We start from the raw sequence: 22,687 nt of genomic DNA on the forward strand, positions 1-22,687 counted from the left end.
GTACGATGAGGAGTGCCGAGTGGCTAAAAGAAAGATAGTAGAGTGTGTGTGGAAGCAAAGGAGGGGGTTGACAAGCTGAAGTTACGCCAGGTCTGCTCAGACTATAAAAAGTTAATATTGGGGGCGAGGGGAAATAATTTGTGCTAGACAAATGGGAGGTCTCTGGATGCCTACAATCAAAGAACAATGTGTTATTCTGGCAACTGGACAGCGATAAGGAATTGAGGGGGTGATCAAATATTCGACTGCTGTATAAATGCAAAGGGGTCGCTGCAGCACTTCTCAACCCTTTATGGTGACCACGATTCTGTAGCACTGTGTCCATCCCCTTGTACTGTGGGTCCCTACCAACCTGTTGGCCAACTATGTATCACCATAGGTGAGGTTGAACACGCCATAAACAATCAGGAATGTGATAAAGCAGCAGGACCAGATCTGATTCCGGATGATTTGTTCAGGCGCGAGGTGGACACTTGGGCACCTATACTGTGTAAGGTCTTTAATTCTATTATAAGGACAGGTTTAATCCCAGGGTCATGGCGCAAGGCCGTAATAATTCCGCTGTATAAGAAAGGTGGGACGAACTTCCTGGTAAATTATCGCCCAATATCTTTACTGGACAGTGCAGGTAAAAGATTGGGCAGACAGCAATAACGGACTTACTGACCTCCAAGCTGGGTTCAAAAGTAATAAAGGCACCCTCGACCAATGCTATGCTTTACATGCCAATTCAAAAATATACATTCGTAAAAAAGAAAATGAAACTGGGTGTAGCATTTCTAGACCTTAGGGCTGCTTTTGACTCAGTCTCCCGGGAAAGATTGTAGAGCCTCCTTAAAGCACGCAAAATTCCTTCCAATCTGACTAGGATTATAAATCTGTTATACTGCGGAAACAGTGCCTCGGTCCGTTATGGCCTGGGGGATGAACACACAACGGCCTTTATGGTTAATAAGGGGGTAATGTTAATCTTAAAGTACATTTATACTGCGCACTATCACCATCGGAGTGGTCCCCAGGCGGATCAAAAAGGCAAGAGGGTAGGGAGGGTTATAAGGGTGTTGCGGGATAAAGGTACAGCGAGATTGGTGATGTCCTGTTGGCAGCTTCAGTTCGGTTACCACCATTTGCTGACCATGGGTGTGGTTTAAGGATCGGAATACTCCCATGTGCTGTTGTGTGAGACCATGTGTGGTTTATTTTGTTGTTGCAGTGTAGTGAAGTGCGTGCGGTTTGCTGTGCGAGAGAGTGGTTGCATTTGTTTAGGGAGTGAGAGGTGTAAGCAGAGAGTTGAGGTCTTTTAGCAGATGGGTTAGTGGTGTTACCTCGTTGTTTTGGGCATCTGTGTTGGGCGTCTCAGCCCTTGGTGTCTGCAGGAGAGTTTGTTCAGTTAATTCATCTGGTTCTGCCCAAGGTCGTAGCATGTCTCTGGGGATGTCTGGCGCTCTGTGATCAGTAAGGTGGCAGGGACGATTATAGTGTTGGCTTGTAAGCCATTGTTATTTAGCTTCTTAAATGTCTTATGTTAAAATATGCAAAGCTGCTGATGGCTGGAATGTAATAATGTCATCAGGTGCTTGTTTACTTTCTAAGTAATGATGTGCTTGTTTACATGATTAGGCAGTTAATGACTTGCAATCTGTGGTGGAGCTGTGCTAGCATTGCTGGGGGTCTTTATATATTGTAATTATCTTATTAAAGGCCATCAAATCATTATCAGCGTCCGAGTTCCCCTAACTTAACAGGAGGTGTAGATTGGACTTCTCTGGTTGTGGTTAAGAAAAGCTTGGGGGAGCTACGTTTGTGTGTCGACTTACGCCAACTCAATAAGTGTTTCCCGAACATGGGAGAAATGCTGTAGAGAATATGGCAACAGAAAGTATTTTCTAAGCTGGATATGGCATCAGCGTACCACCAGGTGGAATTGGAAGAGAGGTGTTGCAAGTTCACAACGTTTATTACCCATGAGGGGGTGTTACAATTCAGGCAAATGCCTTTTGGACTTGTGTCAGCATCAGCAGTGTTTCAGAAGGTCATGGATAGATTAGTTGGTGGTATAGGTGGAGTGTTTTGTTTTCAGGATGTGCGGGAGAACGGAAGAGCATGATGAGAGACTGGATAAAGTTTGAGATTTTTGAGAAGAGTGGCGTTGTATTGAGGGAGGAGAAATGCAAATTTGGTTTTACCAAAGTGGAATACTTGGGTCACGAGATATTTGTAGATGGGGTGAGACCCAAGGAGAGCGTAGTGAATGCCATAAAAGAGATCAAGTGTCCGGAGGACAAAGTGCAATTAAGGTAATTTCTGGGAATTATAGAATTTTATCAGAAATCTGTGTGCAATTATGCTAGTAAAGTAGTGGTATTAAGAAAATTGCTGAAGAAAGGATGTGAATGTGTGTGGTCCACAAAGTGTGAAGAGGAGTAACCCCCCCCCCCCCCAAGGCATTTTGATACAAGGCGCCAGAGCAGGATTGTCTCAGATGGACGATGAGGGTGCAGAGAGAATTATTGCTCATGCTGGGGTGCTGAAGCACGTTATTCAGTGTTGGAGTAGGAGGCCCTGGCGTGTTATTTATTGGGCCATGGAGAAGTTTAGGAATTTCGTATGGGGGACTGACTTTGTCCTATGCACAGACCATAAACCCCTGAAGGAAATATTGGAGAAAAAAAGGATTGGACAAAGTGTCAAGGAGAGTGGCTGGATGGATTACTCGGAAGCAGTGCCATAGTTTTGTGGTTGAGATTGTTCCTGCAAAGGAAAATATCTTAGCTGATAGCCTATCGAGGTTGAGAGGGAGGAGTGATACCGACTTGGAAGGTGAGAATATGGAAATGGTATTTGTTAACTCAGAAGGGATTGTGTGTAAGGAGGAGTGGTTAGAAGAAGTCAGTAAGGATGGGATTTTGGAGTTAGTTAAGGCGTATGTGAGTCAGGTACGTGGACAAGAAAGGTGGATATTTGTCAGGAGTTCATACCGTTTTGGGAAGTGAGGAATGAGTTAAGTGTGGTGGATGGAGTGATATTCAGATGTGAGCGTGCTGTAATGCCCAAAGGTATACGCAACAGGGTCATTAACTTGGCTCATGGAGGACACATAGGAATCACAAAAACCAAGGGTGTTTTGCGGAACGACTACTGGTGGCCTGGTTTTGACAGAGTTAAAGAGAGGAGGTTGTTGGAGTGTCAATTGTGCATCAAAATAGGGAAGGGAGAAGAAGCAACAAAACAACCTCTGGTGGAAATTGATGTGCCAGCGGGTGTCTGGAAAGACTTAGCTATGGATATTCCCGGCCCAGTGGATTTGGGGTACGGGAGAGTAAAGTTTGTGGTGGTCATTATTGACTTATTTTCCCGATGGTGCCATTTTAGTATTGTGAGGGAAAACTCGGGTGAAGCTATGGTGAGGGAGATTTAGGAGGTGTTTTCCACGGAGGGTATTTCGGAAAGCATTTTAACCAATAATGGTCCCCAATTTACAGTTGGTTGTTTTGGCAAGTATTTAAAGAAGTGCGGGGTGAGACATAAGAAAATGGCCCTGTATCATCCCGTGGATGTGTTGAGAGAATGAATAGATGCATCATGGAAAGTATACGCATGGCCATGGAAACAGGGTACGACAAAAAGTTGGCAATTCAGGAAAGACTATTTGCAATGCGGATGTCGCCGCATGCGACTACGGGAATAGGTCAATTTGAGCTGATGAGGGGCCGATAGCCCAATACTGAAGTTAGTCCTCTGTGGTTGGGCAGAAGCAGAGATAGTGACTAAGTGGTGGATGGTGTGAGGAGAGAGTTGAAGAGGAAGAAGGGAGAATTGGTGGCCTGTGATAATGTGAGGAGAGGAAAGAAAGAATTGAGGGTTGAATGTGGGGGGACATGGTGAGAATCAAGAAGGGTGTAATGAAAAAAGAAAGGGGAATCGTCGTACTCCGACCCTGTGAGGTAAGTGGCTGTGGTGCTGTTCGTGTGGTAGGAGGGCAGGTGTGGAACAAGGATAGAATAGCGGTGGTGAAAAGAGGGTGATGGATGGCATGCCTTTTGTTGTACAGATGCTTTGCAAAATAAACGGAAGGAGATGCGTTATAGTGTTGGCTTCTAAGCCATTGTTATTTTGCTTCTTAAATGTGTTATGTTAAAATATGCACTGCTGATGGCTGGAATGTAATCATGTCATCAGGTGCTGGCAAAGTTCCAAGTTTTAATGTGCTTGTTTACTTTCTGTTGGGAGTTCCATGTTAGGCAGTTTATGGCTAGCAACCTGTGGTGGTTCTGTGCTAGCATTGCTGTGGGTCTTTATATATTGTAATTACTTTAATAACGGCCATCAAATCATTATCAGCGTCTGAGTTTCCCTAACTTAACAGGGACCTCCCCTCCCCAGGGTTGAGATCGCTACAGTTAGGGGTTGCTCTTTGGCTATCAGTGGGGTCTGCCTGCCCTTGCCTCCCTGAGCTCCTGGGGTGCAGTATCCTCCCTACGATTCCTAAGGGTCCCCTGTTCTGTTGGGTGCTAGGTAATGATAGGTGCTCCTTAGTCTTCAGCTAGGGTCCCAGTCTCTAGGGCTTTGTCTAGTTGGGATTTTGGATTGGCAGAGGGAGAGGGTGAAAACTGGGTTTCCTCCTTCACTCGCTACTTTTTGCCATGTGTGCTTGTTTCTGGGGCGTTCCATTTCCATTGGTGGCTGTTAGTTGATTCCGTCTGTCAACATTGCAACCTGGCACCCCTTTTATTCAACTTTTATATACAAGAAATGATTGACGCTCTGTGGAAGGGGTGCCAGGACTGGCTGGAAATGGCTTCAAACAAATACCCAGCATTGTTTTATGCAGATGACACTGTTAGTGGATACCATCCCTGCAAGGTCTGGAGACATCTTTGGCGATTTTTACATCTAAATGCAAAGAGCTACTACTGGAATTGAACATAGACAAGTCAAAAGTACTGGTGTTTAGGCACTGCTTCACAAAATACAAAACATTGGTGCTTAAGGCAAACGGAGTACAGCTCGCCCAAATGAAACACGTTGATTATCTTGGGGTGAGATTCCAAGAGACGGGAGGCTGGGTTGAGCAGGTTAGACGCTCAGTCAATACCATGGGGAAAATCAGTGCATCAATTAAGTCTTTACATGTAAGACACGGTGGAGGCGCCATCTCCCCCCGCCTTAACCTACATGAAAATCAGGCCTTACCTGCAGCCCTGTACAGGGCCGAATTATGGGGACATGCTAAAGTAGATGACCTTACCAAAAGTGAGCACATGTTCTTAAAAAATTGGTCTTACTCCCAAAAAGCGCTCCCTCCGCATTGGTACTTTTAGAACTCAACGTTACTCCTATGGTTGCCCAGTTTAAACTCAGACCTGCTTTATTTTGGCTGAAGCAGTAAGGGCTGGAAAATTCCAGGCAAGCATTGAACCACCTCATGACATTAGATGGTGGGAAATCACTACCTTGGTTGTTCCACATAAATAAATCTCTCTATGACGTGGGGGGGGGGGGGGGGGTGGTAATCTGTGGGTCAACCATGAATGCCAGCCCACTGGTACAAAGAAAGGAATTAGAGATGCTCTGATCAAGGGAGCCCGAGACCAATTGGTGCAGGATGCCCTGAAACTAAAACTGGGTCCAGCATATCTTGCGCTTAGCCAACCCAGTACTAAGCCCTACCTGGATCCCATCTGGCCAGCATATGAAAGATCCCTGTTATTATGTGTAAGAATAGGCATTCTACAAGTGGCCACCTTTAAACAATCATGGAACACAGCAAATGGAGATCAGTGCTCGATGTGCGGGATGGCAGACTAAATAACAATTTATGCTGTTATGTGGCAAATCGAAGCCCCCGAGGTGTATGGATATGAGACCACCTCGGAGGGCGGCTGGGATTAGGGATACAGAACCAGGAATGGCATTTCTGGGGCATAGCACAGATCCATTTGTGGTGTTCGGGTCCGCCCACTATATCCACAGGACCTGGTTACTAAGGAAAAGAAATCACTAAACCCTAGTCCCAATTAAGTACTCTGCCCTTAATAACTGCATTTTAGGTTGTGAGTAAGGCTCCCTCTTGTGTCATTAATTGCATATTAAGGAGTTAATCAGTGAAACAATCTGTAAAGACAAGACATTTGTTCAAATGAGGCTGTGAGCAGGGCTCTCCTCACTGTTTTTATATTCAAACTGTTGGCAATTCTTGTATTAACTACTGTTCGTAATTTCTGTATTAACTATTTTTATGTTTTATGCTATGGCTGTAATATGTTTTAACTTGAAGGCGCAACACTGAACAAAGGTTTGTTGACTGACGACTGATTATTACACCCACATCCAATTTGCTATCACACGTGTCAGCTCATATGAGTCAAGCTCAGCTCTGAAAGGTAATGTGCATTATGTCCAGAAAGCCTGAGCCTGCTAAATGACAGGACAGGACAGGACCCTGAATGGCTATGCCCCCTTTTTGATCTCTTTGTGAGGGCAGGTAACACCTTCTGCCAGAGACAGCTACACAACCGGCAGCTGTCCTGGGCCTAGGGATCAAAGGAGCACATCCATTCAACAGGAGTAGCCGCACACCAGGGTGCTGAATTTCTGAAGCTCTTCGTTCCAAGTAAAGGAAGGGGCAGGAGTAGACAGGAGGGCACTGTAAAGTGGAGGAAGACTTCCACCATTTTTTTTCTCCATGCCTCGCTCTCCCCTTCCTGTCCCTTTCACTTCCTTGAGAGCAAAGCACTTTGGGTGTGAGCACTTTGGGTGTGATGTCAGAAAAGCACATTCCCACGCAGCGAGGGAAGGCAGAAGAGAAATCACCTCCTTATATGCAGAAAATGTCCTTCTATATGTTCAAAATCCCGAGACCAACCTGGGCCCTCTGACCGAAAAGGTGATCAGATTTTGGCTGCACCCGGGCTTACGTATAAACAGGTCAAAGTCACAGCTGCTACCCCTTACCGATGCAACATAGTGCCCACTAAACATTGGCAATTAGAGATGGGAGGGCTCCTCGATGAAATACCTACCTGGGTGTGCAGGTGCCTCAGGATAATTCAAAGTTGCTTGTGGACAACCACTGAGCTACTCTAGAACAACTGCGCCACAAGGTGTCCAAGTGGAAGATACTGCCATCGTCGGTCTGGGGTCATGTCTCCCATATTAAGATGCTCATGCTCCCCAAAATGCTGCATTTGTTTAAAATATTCCAATTTACCCAGGAAACACTTCTTTGACCAACTCCGATCTTTCCCATTTCCGCTGACATGGTACCACAAAGACCCAGGAATCCATTGGGAGGTACTAACCAATCCATTCGAACAGGAGGGCCTAGCTGCTCCAGACATGGAGCTCCATTACTTCACTGCTCAGGTCCACTTTGCGTCCTACTGGATGTCCAAAAATCTCCCACACCTGAGGGACGAGCGCACATCTGGATATCCCTGTACGCTACCATCTTTATTAGTCTACTTGGGCAGGCTGGATGAATGCATATATGGCCCAGTCAGCTGCACCATGGATGCATGGAAAGGGCTCTACCGGTGCACAGGAATCGCAGTGCCATATTTTTCTGAAATGGGGCTCTGGGGGATACAGAATCTAGCACCGACCTGTGATAAGTGAATTGCTGACTCATGGGTTAAATTGGGAATCAGACATCTGGGAGATATGTACCCGTAGGGCTTGTCACAAGGGAGCGGTTTACTGACAATGTGGGTGGAAAGCTTGGACTTCTCGTTCAATATCACAGAATGCGGTAAGCTTTCAGAGCCTGGCACCCCACCTTAAATATATGAAAAGAATATCATACTCTAGTCTAATTGCCTCAGGATTCTATTTTTTCAAATAGTCTCTACCATGAGAGTACCAGTCCTTACTAAAGACACATTGCTATATCTAGCTGCTCTAGATATGAGAGCAGCTTTTGATAAAGTAAACAGGAATGTATTGTGGCATAAACTGCGACAATGGAACATTACCCAGAGCCTATTAAATATGCTACTCAATTCACACTAACACCCTATAAATGTGCTTGGACATGGGAGGAACGCTTTCAAAAGAGATTGAAGAGAAAGTCAGTCTACGACAGGGGTGCATACTCGCTCCCTGCCTTTCTAACCTGTATATTGCAGATATTAGAGAAGTATTACCTAAACCCAATATTTTTCTTCCAAAACTTGGATCTCTTCAGGTTGGAATGATTATCATACGCAGACGCCTGTGCTGTTGGATACTACACCGAAGTCCGAATGATTTTTTCACACTTTGTAAAATCTAATAAACTAGAATTAAACCCCAGGAAATCCAAAATAACAGTGTTCAAAATCCAAAATAACAGTGTTCAAAACAAGGCAAAAAAGAAAGATATGTAAATTGAGGAGGTGGATAACCTAAAATATCTAGGGTTTACCATAGCAAATAAACAGCTGGACACAGTGAAAAACAGACTGTGATCTACAATCAAAGCATTTTTTGTCCAAATGAAAAGAACCCTAGCAAGATTTTGTAGAAGCCTATGACTGTGCAGGAGTGCGTTTCCTGTTACTGGCTGGGCAGTCTGTTTGCCATTGCTGCTATTGTGGAAGGAGTCGTCATTCCATAAAAACCCCTCAGCTACGCAGAGCCTAGCAGAGTGTGCAGGAGTGTTTCTCCTGTGTTCCCTGGGGTCTGTGTGGTCTGTGGCGAACCTCAAACTGTACACCCTGGGAGCACACCGTGGGAGCCGAAGACACTCCTGATACGAGCACTGTTGGTGCTAAACATGAGGACCGGAAATCCAGCAATGACTCGAGCCTAAGTGAAGCGTGGGCTGATGAAAGCCGTGCCTTATAATCTAACGCCAAGTGGTCGAGTGAGTGGTCGAGTGGGTGAAAAGCCGCAGGGTGAGGATGGACAGGAAATGCCCTCCGACGCTAACCTTACCGTGACTCCTCGCGAAGCCCCTGCTGTTCCTCACATCTGTCAGAACTCGATGACAAATATTGCGTCACCTGAGCGTGCGGCCCCGAAAATCAACGTGGAAGGCGATGAAGGTGAGAGCGAGAGAAAGGACGAGGAGGAAGGGGAGGATGTGCATTTACCCGAACATCCGTCTCGCGAGTCCATAGTAGAGCCCGAAGCAGAGGCAGCGGTGCTGTGTGGATTGGGGGACCTGGGACTTCTCATGTTTTGCAATGATACACTGTCCCCCGTTGTTTGATGGTCTTTTGGCCTCTCCTACTCCTACCAGGCACGAACGAATGTTAGGTGATAAGGTACCATTGCCATGTAGCAAGCATCGGAACAATGGACCTATTGATTTAGAGGGGTGCGACAACACTGTGCTGGAATTACGTAAAAACCAAGCTCTTTTAGAAAACCAAAGTAAACAAACCGAGAAAGCTCCCATATGCTGTAATGTTGGATGTAGAATTGGGGGAATCGAACGAGGTTCCAAGTTAAATAATACCCAAAACAGTGTGCCCTACATCATTGATAATTTGCCGAGAGGGTGTCAAGTCGCCCGCCGAACACCTAATTGCCTGCCACCCAAATCTAAGGAGTGTAACATCAACTGCAGGACCCGCTACCCAATCGTGGAACACTGAAAAGCTGCCACGGCCAGGATCTTCATTAAAACTTCTGGTCTAGCTAAGGGTCGCTGAGATGCACAAGCCCGACCCGAAAAAAAAACTAAATATGAACCTAAGGAAGGATGACCAGATCCCAAAAGTGAAGCTGGTGACAGATAATAGCCAACATCAGATGTTGGTGAGGGAGCCTTTAAGATCATTTTCGATGACTGAAGGAACTGATGATATTTGGGCTCACACGGAGGCTTGGAAAGCTAGAATTGAGGTGCAAAACCATACACAGCTCCCGTGTCGCAGAGACTCACTAGTGATTGCCGACCAAGTGTTAAAAGACCTGGCAGAGTTCAACTCTAAATTAACACAACCAATGAGAGTCTCCCAATCAAGCTCCTGTGGAACAAACAATGCCTCAATCCTATTGGCTACAATACAAGGATAGGAGCATTTGCGAAGTGTTGAGTCTAGAATCAAATACTCTGTCCTTTGAGGCGCGAAACAATGAGATCCTGGTTTCTCAAAAAAGGTCTAGATGCGCAGTAAGCGCAGAAAAGGTAGCTTGTGGCTCGAACAAACATTTTAAAGGATGGGCATAATGAGTAAAAACGAGAGTAAAAAGGTGGGGAAGAACCAACGCCTAAAAAAGTTCATGAGGTGTTCGAGAGGTTGACTTCCTCCGATTCAGATGATAAAGACAGCTCTCCAGAGATAAGAAAAAGGAGCCAACAGGGGATAAAAGTCACATGGCTGAGTGAATTAAGGAGCGATCAAGCAACATCTGTCCTTGTAGAGAATATAATCTCAAAACTAAGCCCAATAGTGATGTCTGCTACTACGATAGCCGTGGCTCCACTGGTGAAGCTATACGAGAACCTAAATGAGAATTTTCAAGAACAACTCTGATTGCACTTCTTAATTCCAAAATCGTAAGTTGATTTGATGGAAATGACATCACAGATTGTGACGACAAGAAGAGGCAATGATATCTCACTAATAACATTGAAGAAGTCTCTAAAAAACAACTAAGAAGACAAGAGACTCTTGGCAGAAGTGACGAGACAAGCGCTCCTTATACTGCAAAAAGAACAAGATGGCATGGGAGTAACCGACCCAAAACAACCTTGTCCTAAAAACTGCCCACTCACAGAAACAGTGATTGATTTGGAAGTACCTGAAAATTCACAAAGCCCTAAAAGAAAAACAGCAGCCTGAAGAAATGGCAGAGATCCTTAAGAAAAATCTGCATCAGAACTGCTGCTATGGGAAAGAATTAACAATCAGTCTTGACGACAAGATCAGTCAAACGAAAGAGAATGAGAAAGAGGATGGGTCTCGGTTAGCGAGCTCGATCAAGCCCAATCCCATGAATAAGTTGCCAGTAATCAAGGAGTAATCGGATGGCCCAACAATAGCTAAAGAAAAAGAAACGAACCAACATCGGACAGATGACCTGATCCTCGGACAAGGAGTTAGCGATCTCAGAATTGCGACACCAGAAAACAAATCTGCGTCCCCTGTGACAAATAAGAAAGATGGTGAGTGGTTCGATATATTCGAAAAACCTAAAGCGCAATCAGGATCCTCAAAAACAAATAAAGGCCTGGATGTGGAAACAAAGCAAGGCAAATGCAAAAAATTAAATAAATAAATCTTCAATCACAAAAGAATAAAAATTCTCGAAATTCTGCAAACTTCTTTAGAAATATTAAAGCCCTGAATATTACTGTAAATAACACAGAGCAAACGAAAAACAAAACAGAGAAGCTATAGCAGAACCCGCTGCAAATGACCAGAACGAGACCGAACCAAAGGTAGGCAGAGTGACAAAGGAGAACAAAGATACCATAGTGGTTGAAGATGATGAGGATGTGTCCATGGATCTGCTGAACATGTCGATTTACAGCAGTCCTGTGGAAGACAAAACGGATGACAACCCGACCACTGTAAAGCAGACAAATGAGAGAAAATCCAGTCGGCCTGAACATGTTGACGATCCGAAATCTTCACTGTCGCCATCGCAAAAGTGTGATCAGGAAAGAGGAGAACAGGACGGAAAAAAGTTCTTTCGTGGCCAACAAAGCCAAAAAATGACTGTCCCCAAACTTCGAGCAAAAATGGGAAGGCAACAGAAATTCAACACTTCCGTACTCTAGAAGAGAAACACGGGATAAGTATGCAGAAAATGGAAGCCAAGTTCAGCAAAGTCAAAGAAAATCTTAAAGTGTCAAGTGAAGTGTCTACTCTATGTAACTCTAGCGCTGAACCTGGAAAAGACAAGCCGAATGAATCGGAAAACATAAATGAGGCTTATATTGAAAAGCCAAAGGAGAGTGACTGTCAGAAGTTCCAGAATTCTCCGTCAACTTCGAACACCTCAATTACACTTCAGCCATATAGAATTTTGATTGAAAGAATTGAGCACAGAAGAAAAGATGCGCCGCTGAACAGACACACCATATTACAGTTATTTCAAACAATTCCTGTCCTGAGAGCATTAAAAAGCTTGCGAATTGAGCGTGTCGAGATCATCGCCGATATGAATCAAAAATGTGTTCTGCTGCATATCGGTGATAAGAAGGATGTTCAAGCTGTAATGATGTGCGAGAGACAGTTGCTAGACGCTGGATACCAAGTATACGAGGTGGACAACACAGCTTGACGATTAAGGAGCCCGCAAAAATCAAGGACCTAAAATCGCCAACAAAAAAGGGAAGGGTTAATATGCCAACTAACTCACCACTGACAAAAAAGAGACTAGATGACCGGGCGATTGTTAAAACAATTTCAGAAGAAGCAGATACTAAATAATCGTTCTCAACTGAGGAAATAAGGCAAAAGAAAATTAAAATAACCGTAGAGAACGTTTTGATTAAGAAAATAGATGCTGAAACGAACAAAGAAATGAAAACCACAGATGAGAAACAACTGGTCATGGATAGCAAAATCATTAAATGCTCCAATTAAGAGTTAACGCCAAGATCAAACGGATAATGTTGTGCTCGTCACTTGGAATACGAGAAGCTTTTCACATCTTCGGAGGTCCATCCCTGAAGTTCTAGCGACGGCCGACTTGATATGTTTGCAGGAAACTTGGTTAACAAAAACTCCATCTGTTGAGGGATTTGATGTCGCCATAAATCCAGCCATTTGTAAAAAATAAATTAAAAAAACAAAACAAAAAAAATAAAAATAAATAAACAAAAAAAAAAAAAGGTTCCCTGATGTCAGCCCAACTGATCCTCGCTAAAAGAAACTGTGGATTAAGAATCGTCATCAGAGATAATTTCTCCTCATCTTCTGACGGCATGTCTCGAATCAGTAGAACAAACGACGTTGACCTCGACAACCCTTCATCTGCTAAATGTATATTGGAATACAACTTTGATAACCCACCAAAAATTTGAGGATGATCTCCTTGATACCATCGATAACATCTTAATAAGGGATCCAAATGCTCAGATTGTATTATGTGGAGATTTTAATCTGAAGCTGATTGAAGTAGAATAATCAAAGGCAGCGGCAAACCACAACGAGAGGCGCGTAAGCGAAAGTTGGCTCGAAGAAATGGCAAATAGAAATCTATTAATGCTGAATGGTATGACAAGGGGAGATATCCCTCCTAACCCGACCTGGGAAAGAGGTTCTCAAAATTCTATACTAGATTATATTTTTGTTTCAGAAGTATTATCACAAGAAATCTGATTCCTCAGAGTCACCAAGACCAAACAAAGTGAGCACAATGTGGTGTCAATGGAATGGCACAAGAAAAAATTATCACATCGCAAACAATGGAATCAACAAATTGCTTTGGAACCTGGCCATAACAGACTACGATTAAGAAATTACGATATTATAGCAGTAACAGAAATCTTGAGACCGAAACATAAGGTCTGCCAAACGGATTCAATAGACTATCACCATCTATTTGAAATCTACAAAATCAAAAAGAAGAATGCCCAAAATAGACCCAGTTATCAAAAGCACCAATATGATCTTGAGGTCTCTCAAAAAAAAAAAGAAAGAAAAAAAAAAAAGAGCTTAGAAGACCCTAAGCGGAATTCTTGCATCTAAAGAGCCTGGCGGTAAGAATCTGTCAAAGAAAGCGAAAATTAGATACAACAACTGGTGTAAAGCGTGCAGAGTAACGATGGAGCAGAGAGACGCTGAGACAATGCTGACGGCGCTAAACCATAGAAATTGTAAAGGGTTCTGGACAATAATAAATGAATCAACAAATCCAGAAAAGGCAGTACTAACGAACACGGTAACCGAAAAAGAGTGGGAAAGTCATTTCACAAAGCTATTCAAAAAAGCAAAAAATTCAATCTGCCCGAACCTGCAATCAAGCTAACCGTGGGAACTCGAGATCGATCAAGAGGACATTCGTTCGACTATTAAAAAAAGCAGTGCTTCTAGAGCAGCGGGGCCGGATGGCCTCTCCAATGCCGACCTGAAAAACATAGTGGACTGAATTCTGCGATATCCTGTTCCAACTAAATTAAAGAAGGACGGATTCCATCGACCTGGAAATCGGGTATCATAGTACTGATATTCAAGAAGGGCATTCGCACCAACCCCGCGAATTATCGGCCAATAGCCCTACTCGATGGGGTGGGGAAAGTCTTTGCAAGCTTGCTGCTCTTTGATGAGCGTTAATCCGGCTTTATAAAAGGAGTGGGTTGCATCTTAAACCTCTTTATCCTAAACCTGTTGAAAATAGAAGCCATCAGAACAGGTCAAAAAGTCTATCTAGCATTCATCAATGTGGCTAATGCCTTCGATGGTGTAGCTCGAGAAACGCTGTGGACCTGTATACTCAGTCACCCACATTAAAGTACGTCTGGATAGCTCAGGAAACTTAACAAACCCTATACCAACAGAAACAGGGGGTGAAGCAAGGGTGCCCACTTGGAGCCACGCTCTTCAATTTTTACATATCAGAAGTCGGCGAAGTTCTAGCAAGCGTTGATGTCATTTCCACCAAAGGTGAATGGTTTCCAACTAAATCACATCCTGTATGCTGATATGGTCATTTTAGACCACACACCCATCGGCCTACAAAGAAAATTTGCAGCTTTAAATACCTTCATAGAAGAACTAGGGTTGGAAATCAATGTAGCAAAATCAGAAATTCTAGTTCTTGAAAACAAAAGAGGAAGGACGTCAAGCAAGCTCAGGTCAAGTTGGGCCCTTGGGATGAAGAAGTTAAATAAAGTTCCACATACAAGATACTTAGGAACGGTTATCAATTCTAGCATAAATGATGAACCTACGGAGAAAAAACTTCTAAGTAACTGCAAGCAACTAACCTCGCAGGGAATCAGAATACAAAAAAAGATACGGAAAATGTTCTTACGTTCCGGCAAGAAAATGTTACCAAAGTAAAGTCACTCCAATACTAACATATGGAGCCGAAAATATGTTCGGATGTGACTCAAAGATCTGGTCAAGATGCGAAGGTTCTTTCTGGAAGAAAATCCTTCAGATTCCTCAAAGCACTCCGACCGCCTGCGTTCTGTATGAAGTCGGGATCTCCACGGTAAATGCTAGAATAATATGGAATAAACTAGCATTATTCAGAAAGACCAATGAAGAAGCATATCTGCCACCTTTCAAAATACTAATCGATAAAGGAAATCTGCTCTGCTGGAATGGAGACAACAATGTAAAGACATCTTGAACCAGTTGGGCACAGACAAAATAACATTATGGGATAACCCGGATGCAGTTAAAAGAAAGTTGCTAGAGCTTGACTGGATGTAAACCGGTGAGAGAAGACTAACATACAAATCCATGCAAAACTCACCTACAGAAGCTAAAAGACTTAACACTCTTTCAAAATATCTGACTATCGCACCCTGTAAACGCTTAAGAAGACTCTGCTTAAAATTCTGTCTCAACATTTTCGAAACTAAAGAAGTTCTGAGAAATCGACGGATGATCCCATTAGGAAATATAATCTGCACATTCTGCTCAACTGAGGAAGAAAATCTAAAACACCTAGTTCTTTTTTGCATCAAATTGAGAGACCAACGCGAGAAATGCCTAAGGAAGGAGATGGATAAACACCTGACTTACAAAGCAGAAGAATGGTGGAGTCAATTGCATAACAGAGCAAATCACTGATGATAGCAACAATGAGATTCCTAGAACAACTGCAATCGATGCTTGAGTCGGTGTCAGCCAGCACATAAGGGAACTCAATAAGCAGTGAATGAGAACAGATAGACATAGTGTTGGTCTTTTGTGTTGTGTTTTTTTCCTCCACCACTAAATGCTTCCTCTTTTACGATCATATGTAAAAAACCTAATTTTAGTTGAGATTTTGTGAGTAATTGTGTTGAGTTTTACATGTCAAAGGTTTGTACAAACTATATGAAATAATAAAATTAAAAAATATATCTTATGTGCTTGAAATATTAAACTGCACATCTTGAAACTGGTTAAACATCTTGAAAGGCTTGTTATGGCGATTTGGTTTGAGCCTCCCATCATCACTACGCATGGCAATGGTATGATTAGAACTGGGTTTGAGATCCTGGAAATACAAAGTGACTTGAAACAGACAATCTCCACTATAAAGCCCCAAGAGCTGACAAACACGTTGTATGGGGCCCTAAATGATGTATTAAAACACAAAGGTGATCCTGGTCTCAGGGAATGAATCAGAGCCAAGTGCGCTCAACATGCAGAGTACACTAATAACTGGCAACTTGACTATACTAAAGAGGAAATTAAGAAATTGAGATACTATTATGAATAGCATCCACGTTACTGGGCCTACACTAGCCTATGCCTTACATCATCAAATTTCCTTTACCATCACATGGGCAGTTGTTGCCAAGGTTCCAACTTTTTCTGTTTCACACCTAAAAATCCTGCATTGAAAAAGGCATGTGCAGACCGTACGAGCCACTACGTCACTTAATTTTAAACTGTCATACACTTCTTCAGAGGGGTGGTTTACACCTGGAGAAATTAATCCACTCCAGGGCAGCAGTCTGAACCGATGCGTTGTGGACTAGATTCATGAACACATGACAATTATCCTTATCATTAGCACTAATTGCACTCATAAAAGAAATTGATCCATTTTGGAGGTAACAGACCCACTTTTAATTTCTTATTGGCAGGACAGTAACTATGCCTAGGAAATTCTGGAATTTATTTTACTACAATACATGAATTGATTTTAAAGTTTGTATTGTATCAACGTACAGTGTTTATTGCTTCGTGTGATATGCATATTCTGTGTTGATCATGATTTTGGAAAACAGCATATAGCATAAAGGTTTGATAACCAAAAATACTACTAAAATACAAAAAATAGTAATAATAAAGTCTGGCATGGCACAACACAGAAACTCTTAACGATACATTTCTGATATCAAGGTGCCAGACCAATTCAATGTAACTATATTACTTTGACTACTATGTTTGGTTAGTTTTTGGTTACCAAAAACGTTTGCCTTTGTACTCAGTCTAGCCTTGACAATGCCACTCTTGGCAATCACAGAATTAACATTCTGGAGTTTGGTCTGGGGTACAACATAAAACAAGCCACCAAACTTCAGAGGATTGTCAGGGCACACTCAAAACCCTCATGTATCCAACATTAAATTGGTAGTAGCTTACAATTCCCCAAATCTGCCTTTGAAACAATCAAATCACGACACAACCTTACGACACATCTGTAGCCTCCCTTTAGCAGAACTAGGGACCACCTAATAGCACTATCATGCACCCAGGGATTCACAAAATATTATTTCCTTCTTGCAACCCTCTTTCTCTGCGTTTGTATCATCTTTTAAACAGATTCTCTTATCTTCCCCCCACTCATGTTATCGCCTCTAGCAGACCAAGGACTGGATCCCAGGCAGAGAAAGAGGCAAAGTAAAACACAAGGCTAGGTGCTCAGGAACTGCAATGGAGGCAATTTGGTGCATATGAAATTAACGCATCGGAAGGCAAAACGTATGGCTCAGCGCAGCTGGAGGAAACATCCCTTGGATTCTACTTTTAAAGTCTTTAAGGCTGCTGCAAAACAGCTTTAAAAGGACACTTTATAGCTAAGCAGACCAAACAGAATGAACAAATTAACACAGCCAAATCAAACTCAAGAGTTATTCTCCATGAATTAAAAGGTACACTGGTTGAACCGCATGTGCTCATTGACAATAACGGGTGTCAAAAAAATGTATGAGGTATTTATACAGAAAATATCCCAACCTCAATCTCTTATTTCATAACGAGCAAAAAAGCTAACGAGTACAGGAATTGAGATATATTGTACTCCTTTAACAGTTACATTAGATTCTTATACATCTTACTCTTTTAAACTGGTATCAAACAGTGATATATTAAACATTGTTAATGAGATGAAACCTACTCCTTGTGAAGGAGATATCTTTCTGGCATCCTATTTCAAAGAGTACTTGGCATCATTTGTTTTTAGGGTTTCTATCGCCTCTACTAAAAAAGAGAACCATGACCATAGCGACCATGCCAACTATAGGCCCATAACAAATGTACCTTTTATGTTGAAGATCCTCGACAAAGTGGCCTGTTGCCAACACCAGGATTTCGTAGAACGACAGGGAATCCTGGCTCCAGTACAATCAGGTTTCTGGAAAAAACATGATACGGAGACTGCTCTCTTAGATTTGAAATCTAACATAGGAAAAATCATTGACAAAAGGTGGCATTGCATTACTTCTGCTACTCGACCTCTCGCTCTCTTTTGATCTGGTCGATCACAGGCTTTTGGCGGACAGACTGATCGGAATTGGAAAATGCTCAAATAATGCTGCCTACTGGTTTAAATCTTTTCTTGGTCCTAGAATGGCAAAAGTTGTCAAAGACGACTCACAATCACAACCACCTTCTCTCACATGTGATGTACCACAGGGCTCCTGCGTCTTGCCATTGTTGTTTAACGTATACTCCAGATCTTTATGTGATCTCTTGGATATTATGGGTGTGCAATTTGCCAATTATGCAGATTACACCAAGATCACCCTGGAGTTATCTGGGTCATCGGTTGAACGCGTGAAGGGTAAATGAGGTCTTTGTAGCCATTCAGTCTTGGATGGCAGTGAATTAACTCCCTCTGAATGACAAAAAAACAGTTTCTTATTCTTGGAACCGGTGCCAAATAAAAAGAACAGGACCCTAAATACAGTAATTGTATGATTGCAGGCAATGTCATCCATGTCTCTGCACATGTTATAACACTTGGGAGCATTTTGATTCCCAGTTAACTTTTAAGAAACCCGTCTCTCATCTAAGTTCATCCTGTTCCTATATGACACATTTGTTGTGGCGAATTCACCCATATCTCTTAGAAAAAAACAGGGCACTGATTGCAGCAGCCACAATAAACACTGGACTATTGCAATAGCCTCCTGGAAGGCACTACTCAGGCAAATATCAAGTCACCCAAAATAGAGTGATTTGTGCAGTCTGTGGAGTTGGCAGACGGTTGCATGCGTCTGTGGGCTGTCGGAAGCTGCACTGGCTCCCGATTAATCAAAGAATAAAATTCAAGGCATCCACTATGGCGCATAAATGCCTAGCAGGTGATGTCCCTTCATACCTTTGTTCTTGAATTAAGAGAAGCCCATTAGACGTACTGTGAGTACAAACAAAGATGCTTTGCTGTTTCGACTTCGCATCTCCCTGAAGAAAAGGAGGCTCCAGCTCTGATGCATGGGCTCCCGATTGTTGGAATGCCCTTCCTTTATCGCTTAGAATAATTCCATGAGTAGCGCAATGTAAAAAGAGCATAACAACCATTTCTCTTCAATATTGATCCTTAGTTAGTCATTTTTTTTTTTTTCTGGTTTTGTGAGTGCACCGAGGCCTTCGGGTGTGATGGTGCTATATAAAACATGTATAGAATAGAGCAGTCCCAAAACTTGAAATATTTTTGGAAAACAATTATAGGAGCAGGAAATTACATCAAAGGACCTTTGCAACTGAAGTACCCTGGACTGTGCTTGCTGGATATTGTCCCAGGAAAGGATAAGCTTAAGTCTGCCGAAAAAAAAGAGCATACAGATAGGGGTGTCATGCTATTAGTTTTATGACGGTACGATAACCTTCCTGCCAAATGACGGTATATCATGGTTATCGCGGTTTAGCAGGTGGAGTTAAGCAATCTTAATATTTTCTAAAAGGTCACAAATTGTCAGATTTATCATCACAAACAAAACCAGGCACCCAGGGCCAGAATTTGGCTTTTCAAGATACTTTCTACTGAAATGCCACCCCTTACTTCCACCAAACACAAACACACATGTGGAGAGGAGGAGATGAGGGGGGGAGCCCTGCTGCGACTGGCAAAGCAAACTGAATAGCTTTTCTTAAGTGGTCATTTTGGCTTTTAGCTCCCCTACTGGCTACTGGTGAAGATGAACATGTTGCCATCTTTATAACCTGCATGCCACAGATCAACGGAGACTGATGGTGGTATAAGCTTGTGCGCATGCACACACACACACACACACACACACACACGCACGCACGCTCTCTTTACGTTACAGCCTTTAGTTTACTTGCGGGCCAAAAGGTGTTCATGTAATCACGGACATGTTACCCTTTGGTATGGCAGCAGGGATTACCCACAGAGATGAGTGAATTTCGCAGTGTGACTTATTATATGTAAATTCAATTATAGAACCAGGGAAATCCCCCATTGTCATATGTTCAGCAAACATTATCCATTATAAATCTATAAACCCCAAAGCCACCAACCCAAAGTAAACCCTTTCCCTTCTTGGCACTGTATTTATTCTTCTTATTGCTAACATATTGATTTTGTGTCAGGCACGTGTGGTTTATGGAATGGCATTAAAAACTGCTCCAACTAAAACTACTTGGCAGATGGCACATCCAACAGTGCAAGACCAAGACTGTGCAGCACTTGCTTACTGCAGCCTTTCCAAATCAGATTGAAAAGCACACTTAAAAGGTATAAACGGTATACCGGTATAAACAATGTGACGGTTATTATTGTTCAATTGAGTGGTTCACGGTATCTTTAACGGTATACCGTTATACCGTTACCTCCTTACATACGGACCACCAAAGCCTTGATAGACAGAATGTGTCACACTGGTGGTCTCTGAGGTGTACACTCAAGGATTTCTAGATTTTGGAAAATGTTCATCTGAAAAACATAGCTTATATGACTTTTCTGGAAATTCATAATTTGCGGTCCTGACCTAGACAAATGTGAAAGTTAAAAATAAAATCTTTGCCTGTCCAACCACGATTAGGAGCTCATGGATCTGTGCCCATACCATTTAGTGAGGATGTGGGGTGAAGGAGGCACTGTGGGTTGATTTACTGATGTACGGTGATATGATATATGATATTTTATTTGTAACGCGCTCGTACACGAGTGTTTCAGAGCACGACAAGGCAAGGGAGGGAAAACAGGGGAGAAAACAAAACAACGATGTTACTAGGCCCAGTGACATTGAGAACGTGCAAGTGCATGGAAAAGGGAAAAGTGCATGGGAGGGGTAGAGTGGAAAGCGCGGAGCAGAGGGGAAACAGATAAATAATAAAAACAAATAAAATAGATAATGGAGAAATAAATAGGGGTAGTGCAGCCAACACGTGAAGAAGAAGAAAAAGGGAGGATTTGGGGACTGTATGGGTACAGATATAGTCCCCAGTGCAAGGGGTGGCCAGGAGGCAGTGCAGAAAGGGTGGCAAGGTGAGCTGTGCCAGGATTGAGCGGATCAGCAAGGGAGAGGGAGAGCAAAGGCAGATGCAAAGAGGAAAGTCTTGAGGTGCTTCCGGAACAGGAGATGGTTCTCCTCAAGTTTTAAAGTGGCCGGGAGGCAGTTCCAGAGGGAGGCCCCCGCCGAAGACAGATCTACCCCTGGATCGTTTCTTTGAAAAATGACTGAACCTGAGGGAGTTAGTGGTAGAGGAGCGAAGAGCTCGAGAGGGGAGGTATTTGCAGAGGGATAGCTGAAGGTATTTTGGACCTAGGCCCCAGAAAGCCTTGTGGACAATGCATAGGGTTTCAAATGTAATCCTTGCATCCACTGGGAGCCAATGGAGAGATTTCAGAGCTGGATAGATACAATCCCAGGGCTTGAGGCCAAGGACAAGTCTTACAGTCCTGTTATGGATTAGTTACAGAGGGCGGAGAGTAGAGGCAGGTAGATTTAGAAAGAGGCTGTTACAATAGTCCAGCTTGGAGAGAACCAGAGCTTGGGAGACAGTGAGCTTCTGGGGGAAGGAGAGGAAAGGAAGAGTACCTCTGAGGAGGTGCAGAAGGAAGTTTGACTTTTTAGAGACCTCCGAGATGTGGGCGGAGAAGGAGAGTGTGGAGTCAAAGATGACCCAGAAGTTCTTAGCCTCACAGGTGGGGATAGGAGGAGAGCCAAGCGAGGCCGGCCAGAGAGAGAGATCGGAAAGGATGGGGAAGGTGTGCCGATGAGGAGGATCTCTGTCTTGCTTGCATTCAGACAAAGGTCATTGGTTGCACGCCAATCTTGAATGGCAGTTAGTCAGTCGGAGATGAGTGAGGGAGAGGAGGTGGCCGAGGGCAGCCTGAAAATCAGTTGAGTGTCGTCAGCGTAGCACTGGAAATTTGAGTATAGTTTGGCAATGCAGTTGGAGAGTTGCCAGGCATTGGTTGAAAAGCCAGGGCGAGAGGATAGACCCCTGGGGAACACCACAGGTAGAGAGGAAGATAGAGGATACGAAGGACCCCAGTTGGACCTGGGAGGGTCGATCAGAGAGGAAAGAGGTCAGCCAGGCCAGAGTCTGATCAGTGATACCCAGGCTCTCACGGTGACGGTTCAGCAGGATGGTATGGTTGACATGTCAAAGGCAGAAGAGAGATCGAGTAGGATGAGAACGGTGGTCGGTCAAAATCTCGAAAAACAATTATGGTCCAAAAAAAAAATCTCGAAAAAAAAAGTCGAATTACTCTTTTTTTTAATTATTTATTTTGGGGTCCGGGATTAAAAAAAAAAAAAGGGTAAAAAAAAATGGGGGAACCCCCCATTTCGAATAAAAAACGACATAAAAAAAATTAGACTTATTTTTCGACCTTTTTTTTTGAGATTTTATTTTTCGATTTTATCACTATAAACCGA

General features: G+C 43.1%; 1 protein-coding gene across 3 annotated transcripts in view; it reads right to left on the reverse strand.

Moving 5' to 3' along the window:
* LOC138566981 (RNA-binding protein 4B-like) overlaps positions 1–22,687 on the reverse strand; it is a 115,750-nt gene that overhangs the window by 89,751 nt on the left and 3,312 nt on the right. Inside the window, exon 2 of one of the 3 annotated variants that reach the window (XM_069644776.1) lies at positions 18,096–18,189. The exons of the other annotated variants lie outside the window; for them this stretch is intronic. The gene's annotated coding sequence lies outside the window, so the exon portion shown is untranslated. The remainder of the gene's footprint in view (positions 1–18,095; positions 18,190–22,687) is intronic. 3 annotated transcript variants of the gene reach the window in all.

This window comes from Ambystoma mexicanum, chromosome 2p, assembly GCF_040938575.1.
Source record: "Ambystoma mexicanum isolate Mex_15411 chromosome 2p, UKY_AmexF1_1, whole genome shotgun sequence".
NCBI classification, from domain to species: Eukaryota; Metazoa; Chordata; class Amphibia; order Caudata; family Ambystomatidae; genus Ambystoma; species Ambystoma mexicanum.